Source organism: Labrus mixtus, chromosome 21 (assembly GCF_963584025.1).
Source record: "Labrus mixtus chromosome 21, fLabMix1.1, whole genome shotgun sequence".
Taxonomy (NCBI): domain Eukaryota; kingdom Metazoa; phylum Chordata; class Actinopteri; order Labriformes; family Labridae; genus Labrus; species Labrus mixtus.
In genome coordinates this window covers 11,159,379-11,166,529 of record NC_083632.1, presented here as the reverse complement: position 1 = coordinate 11,166,529, position 7,151 = coordinate 11,159,379, and positions in this window count along the sequence as shown.

Sequence of the window (7,151 nt, the reverse complement as noted above, 5' to 3'; positions counted from 1 at the left end):
ATGGTTACAGCAATAATACATCCATGGCGGCAGCACAGAGCAGCATGCTCTCCACGCTACTGATTTGGAAAGATGAAAAGGAATGGATTTCTTGTAGAAAAAGTTGCTTGTTTGAAGCTTAAAAATTGTGGAAGATGCATAGACTGCCGTACACTGCTGTTGGGCAATAACTGAGGCATTTACATTTATACTGTCTACTATTTGAAAATCTGTGTCCAAAGGCTTGCAATACAGTATATCAAAATTCTGTTAATGACCAGTGTGGAAACAATGAAAAGCTGTACTGCAACAGACATTTCTTTCTTCAATTCTGCTAGGATCTGTTATAGTCTATTTAAATAGGACAAATGTTTATTGTTGCAGGTATCAGTGTAAAGTATGTTGTTTCAGAATTGGGCATTTTTTGAAGAAAGACCACCTTTTGTTATCATGTAAAGAAAACCAAAAAGACAAGTTTTAGTTGCCAACTACTATGCTGTTAAATGTAGAGTAAAGAGCCATTTAAGGAGCAACCCTTTCATTTATTTATCATCCTCTAAATCTCTCTTGTTCTCTTTTGCCCCGGATCACTGCCACTCTTGACTTCTTCATGTATAGATACAACCATAAAGCAAGAGGAGCTGTGTAGTTAAATTAAATTAAATTTCATTTATTTATGGTGTAGAAAAAAAGATCATCGGCAGCATTTCGAAAAGTAACAAACCGTCTCTGAATATATATATATAAAAAAGACAGAATCAAACATGAGGAAATTGTAAGACCTGAGCTGGATTTGCCCAAGTCTTCAGCGCATGCAGAAGGTTCATTTGAAAAACTGTATTTTGTAGAGTCAATTGTTTGACATTGATTGAGGAACATTGCCAACAACCAAATTTTATTGTAGTTTCTGCCAGAGATATTTTATACATCTTATCGCCACGACCCCACTGATATGGGTCAAAGACATATGTCAGATATGTGCTAAAATGCTAGCTATTTTTTTTAATACCATTAAATAAAGAAAATCGTGTGGTGATTAGGAAAACGTTTCATTACATACTTCATCCAGCAGAGCCTGCTTCATAGATTACAGCACTGTCTGCATGTTTAATATTCATAAATAACGTTTTGATTTCAAGAAAGTATCTTTTTTTTTTGAATATTATTTCAATAATCATATTGCTACAATCTTAATGCATTATCCTAGACTATAAGTCTTAGTTTCATCCACCCCAAAAAAATTATATCAACGACCATATCAGTGAAGTTTTACTCTATAAAACTGATAATGTAAGATTCGTATCAAAAACCCATCAACCAACAAAAATAATAAATACTGTTCCAATATACCTTTTTGTGCATGTTCACAAGGCTGACTGCGACAGTCAGAATATTTTTGCAGATCAAAACAAAGCTTTGTTATGGCATCCGCAGTTGAAAATGTGCTTGTGAATTGGTGGTTCAAAGCGTTTTGGCGTACAACTTCCATTCATTGTGTTTCTCGTCCAATTAGCTCTGTTTGTGTGTGGGTGAGTCCATGCGCTGGGATCAGTGAATTAATATCACTATATACGCATTAACCCCTTGCTGTTCCTGTAAAAATTGCCTAAAACTCCAGAGAATATAATACACCCAAAAAACAAACAGTCCAACAGCCCGGGCGGTTGGAACTGAACCAAACCAATAAACCAAGCTATGTATTAAACCGTGGCCTGACTTGAGCTAGACTTTTAGTTTGATTAAGACTAAAATACAAACCTTACTATAGATGAAAAACAGCCTATATTATAAAAGATTAGAGTGTGACAAACAGACAATTTCCAGCAAACTGAGTCGATTTGAGCATGACTGGTTAATGGGCTAGAGTTGGTTTCATTAGTATCATAATAAAAACTCATCCTTCTAAATGTAATTCATCTCACACTTCTCAAGCTGAGTAAAAGCCAAGAATTAAGTACATTGATTTGTCTATTTATTGTGCACAGACTAATGCATATTTGAGATAGCTTTTGGAGGCTTAGTATCTCGTCTGAACTGTACATCAAACAGCTCTTGTACTGTCCCAATAAAGTGTTTGTCTTGTGCACTTTATATTCAGTTGAATTGTTAACCACATGGCCATTTGTCATCTCTAATGAAGTGTTCAGAGATTATTGGATGGGCCCTTGTAAATGCACTGAGCTATTAGACCAATAAGTCAATATTTCTCTGCGACGCTTAAGCTGTACAAGTGCTTCGACTCAGAGACAGTACTAATCATTAAATATGTATTTGATACATAGAGGGCTTGTTAAAAAGATATAAGGCATCAATAAAATCTTTGGCACATTTCAAAAGTGGAAGGTCTAATTAACCGAGCACATATGATAAAGTAAACAGGTCAAATGTCATGCATGAAATATTGACATGCATTACCACTTTAAAGCACATTTATCCATAGGAAATCTCTAAAGCTTAAGGATGTGATTGATTGCTGTTCATTAAAGACCATGTGGAAGTGTGGAAGCCGTCTGTTTAGTTTCTATTGACAGCAGCTAATGTTGTATTTCCTGCATATGATATATCCTACTTAAACAAATGAAAAATCTATACAGCATCATCAACAGGAAGAGGCTTAAGCTGTGGGGTCCCTCGCTCATTCATGCCAGGACTCTTTTATTACCATGAAAAAGCTCTCTCTCAGCATTATCCATCTCCTCGGCTTTATGGTGATCATTCATTGAACGCGTCCCCCAACAACACTGAAACCTCCGCCGCACAGGAACACCCACAAGATGAGATTTATTAGGCGGTAATCGATATCACTGTATATCACAGGATCAACACTAACCAATTACCAGGTCTCCAGGCCAGTCTCTGCATCTCTGGCAGGAAGCTGTAACTCATTCCATGTTGAAATGATTAATTTCCCATCAACAGGACAGTCAGTCAAGAGAAAACTTTTTTTCATAGTATCAAATACTCTCCACTAAAGCTAGGCTCTAGCATCTATATCCTGTCGAGTTTCATGGGTTAGTCAATAAATGTCAACTAAGAGCAAACGTATTGCTTCCTGTTTGATAATTGATGAGCATTGTTGTAGTAATTTTACCAACCATGGAGCTCGAACATTTTCCTGTAAAAGCTCCATAGGTGTAAGGGTTTGCATGATTTGCAAGATTTTCCTTTTTATTTGTGGAAAAGTTAAGGGATAAATTTGTCTTTGGACCTTTTTGTTTGAGGAAAAAGAAACTCTTAAATTACCTAAGGTTGATCCTTAGTGTCTGAACTATTGGTCGGCTTGGTTGGTTATTTGGATGTCAGTGGTGGCCACATTTCTTGACCTTGAGACAAAAAAAATCTACAGGGACTTTCAAACCTCTCCTGCAGCATAATCCTCTCTGAAATTCATCTTTATGGTCACTGTGTTCTGCACAACACATGATTCAAATAATGTACACACTGTTTGATTACATGTGAAGTTGTCCAAACGTATATGAATGGTAGGGAGTGCATGGTGGTAATGAGTATAAATGAATAAAGCTGTGTATTTGGCTTGTGTTTTGGCTCATTATTGTCAGAGTGTTGAGAACTAATGAACATATGGATGGACAATATGTGAGCTCATTCATATTTTGCCAAAATATAACGAATCAGAAAAAGGACAATGGATGAGCTGTTTGCAGTAATCAATGTGTTCCATGTGTCCAGATCAAGTTAGAACTTTGTATTCAGAAACCAAAAGTATGATAAAACAATAATACAGCATAGACTTTTAAGTTGAGTTGGACTTATTTGTTTGTCTTATTTGACTGCTGCTGAAGCAATATCAGTTGTAATTACAATGTTGGGATTGTTGTAATTGGTTTGTACATAGCACTTTATGATAACTATGAAAACATGCTTAACCCTTTCACATAATTCCCCAAAAACTACTGTAAGAAAGTATCATTTTTTTTCATTCAGTGACATGACCATATATATTCCAGTCATACCACCAATACCACCTCTCTGAACCCCCCCCCCCCAATATACAGCTTTCTAGCTTATAGAACAATTAGACTCTGTCTCTGTCATTAGACTGTCATTCAAATAGATTTCAGAAGCCTGAATGAGGACACAAATATACATTTTGTAAAGCAAAATACGATTTATCCTCTTTCTTTTATGTCATTATGACAATCATCACATACTGTATGTATTATTTTGAACTTAAAGTAACCCTGACTTGTAGGTTGGCAACAGCTGCTATATGCATCTATAATCAAATAAATTAATCAAACTTTATTCAAATCACACCTTTCAGACAAATTCAAGTGCAGTACAAATGGAGCACATTCATCGTCATGTTATTTTAAAGTTCACTTATGAAAGGTTGTTTGACTTGAACAGCAAAGCTTGGCTTTTTTATTTTTTTCTTGCCATAGAAACAGGTTGAGGGTCTAATGTTGATGTCTTTCTAGTACTACATTACAATACTCATTTTTTTTAGTCAAATACACTCCCTTGGAGGCAAAAGTCTAAGTCTGACATAATCATTCCCGAGCTTTGGGAGAAACAGAAGGGACAGTGCTTCTTGTAGTCCCCTGTTAGGTAAAGATAGGCTACAGTACCATCTAGTGGAACACATAATCCTACACCTGCTGAATCATAACCTGAAACTGTATGAGGCCTATATTTGATTTTTGTCTCATTATTTGATGTGCTCTAAGATTAATTTCTTTGCTGTTGTTTTGGCTCAGGCCCAAATAAATCTGTCATGGTAGACATTAATTCGACCCCCACTATTATTAAGTGCTCTTAAAATCACAAATGAAGACAGTATAATACTGAAGTGGAAAAACAACAACAAACATTACCATTTAAAAACCGTAATTTGATTTCAGCTACCCTCTAACTTTTGCTTAATTTTGTTCATTTTATTTCCTCAACTTACCTCAGAACTGAGAAAATGGGACTCGCTCAGATCTGAAATCTAAACTCTTCACAGATTGTGAAACTGACCTCTTTCCACTCACTGTTTACCTGCTGTCACTGCAGTCTTCTTCATCTTTGTGTCTCCTGTTTGTGTCACTGATTATTCCTGTTCGTCAGTACATCTGCCTGTGCTGAGTCACTGGCGGTGCAGTGAACCCCTGCGGGACCCAGCAACCCCTCCTACCCTCCTCCTGTCGTCTACAGGGAGACACACTCAGCACATTACCTGAGACAAATCTGCTCTGTTTTCAAGCAACTTCTTTCCTTTCTTTTTTGTCTTACTAAGTGACTCCAGTTGATTTAAAAGCAACAACAATGAAATTGAATATAAAAAAGTGTCCTGTAACAACAATTAGTCTTAGATTTATTCAGTTAACTTCTAAGTCAGTATAGAACATTGAGGCATTGGACAAAGAACTACTGAGAATAAAACTCATTTTCTTTTCCTTGGTCAGCCATTTTTCTGAACTCATGTAAATCAATAACAAATTCAGACTAGAAAATCCATTCTCACTTGGAGAAATCATGATTTGATAAGATTCGGGGAGCATGTTACTCCATTCATTTGCATATCAGCAATGCATGTGGGGGGAAAAAAAGGGGGCAGATTTGGTCGCCTCATAACTACTTCACAGCTTCACTTAAGCAGGTCAGTGTGGTTGTGATTAGCATCGGAGGAATGTGACTTTGATGAGGCTGAATTAATGGGAATCACAGATTTGCTGTTGTGGGTTCAGGCCAGGCGAAACTGAGCTCATCAGTCTGGACGGAACAAGACGAAACGTGGTGTCCTAGAGCTCGAAAACCCTTCTCTCTTCTTTCCTCTGTGACCCAGAAAAAAAAAAGATGAATAGGAACTGTGTTTCCTGCTGTGCTAGTAATGGAGTGTGGATGATATGAGTTACACTTGTCTTACTTATCTGTGCCTGAGGAAGGATATGAAATGGGTGATAAAACATGGGAAAAAATCCACAGAGTGTGAGTGACTATGCATAACGAAAGGCGGCAGTTTGAGGTTCATGTGTGTTTATTTCACGTGTAGGTCTCCTATCATGTGTAAGGCATTGCGTTGGCGAGTACACAGCGTTTTCCTCAGTAGCACACATCCATTTTTGATGAAGTTACAAATAAAGACTCCACTTTTCCTGAATACCTTCCTCTTTACCTGCACTCAGGTCACTTAGAGGAGAAAAAGCGGCCGTGAAGGGAGGTACAGAGGTACATATCTGTTTTGAGCATTTCTCCGAGTTGTCTTGGAGTGTGTGACCACGTGCTGTATGAGCTCAGTTCAATTTGTAACTGTGACAATGTTGACTCAATTATTTAGAGGTCTTGTGGCAGGATGGGGATTTGTTCACCAGCAGGTTGGAGGTTCCTTGGTGGAGTACCTCTCTTTAGTTATAAAATCACTGATAAAAAATGGATATGAGAAAGTTTTTCCAGGTTACACTTCATCTTAAAAGCTCTTTTTGACACACTAACAGCCCACTATCTCATAATCTAATGAAGGTTGCTCTATGATTTATTTCAGTTACGGAACGCTTTAGTCGCCCTTTGGCAGCTGTTAGTCAAGTGCATTGTATCATTTAATAGAATTAAGTTTTTATCTGCTTGTTTGGAAAGCCGCAATAAAAAATTTAAAATAAAAGAATTTACCCATAACCAGATTTTTAAGGTTAATCTTCATTTAAGGTTCAGCTCATTATGTCAGCAATGTTTTATTCTGAAAAGAGAAGAAAAACAACAATAAACAACAAAAACATTTGTAAAAATGTATTATGATCAAATCGCATGCAAATTATCCACAGAGTAACATACCTCTTACTTAACAGTTGTCCATACCAGAAGGGGGCAGTGTTGTTCCACCATTTGGAGCAATGTAAAGCCTGCATTTCATAACCCCAGCAGTGGAGACTATCTTAAAAATAGTGCTGAGTGTTGCTCTGCCATTGTCTCATCTCCTCCGATTCTCCTGGAAAATGTAGCCATCATGGAACCATCTCACAAGCTTGGAGCAGCATTTTTCTGTCACCTTGTAACGTTAAACGGAATTGACAGTGGAGGTGTCAGCCGGAACACTTAATTCTTTCTCTCCCTCTTTTTTTTTTTGTACCCTAAGCCTGGTATTTATGCTTTTCCCTTTTAACTCATACGCACAGACAGTGTGTGGGCAGAGTCCTGGAGGAGCAGCACTACCAGGCTTCATTATCATGGAA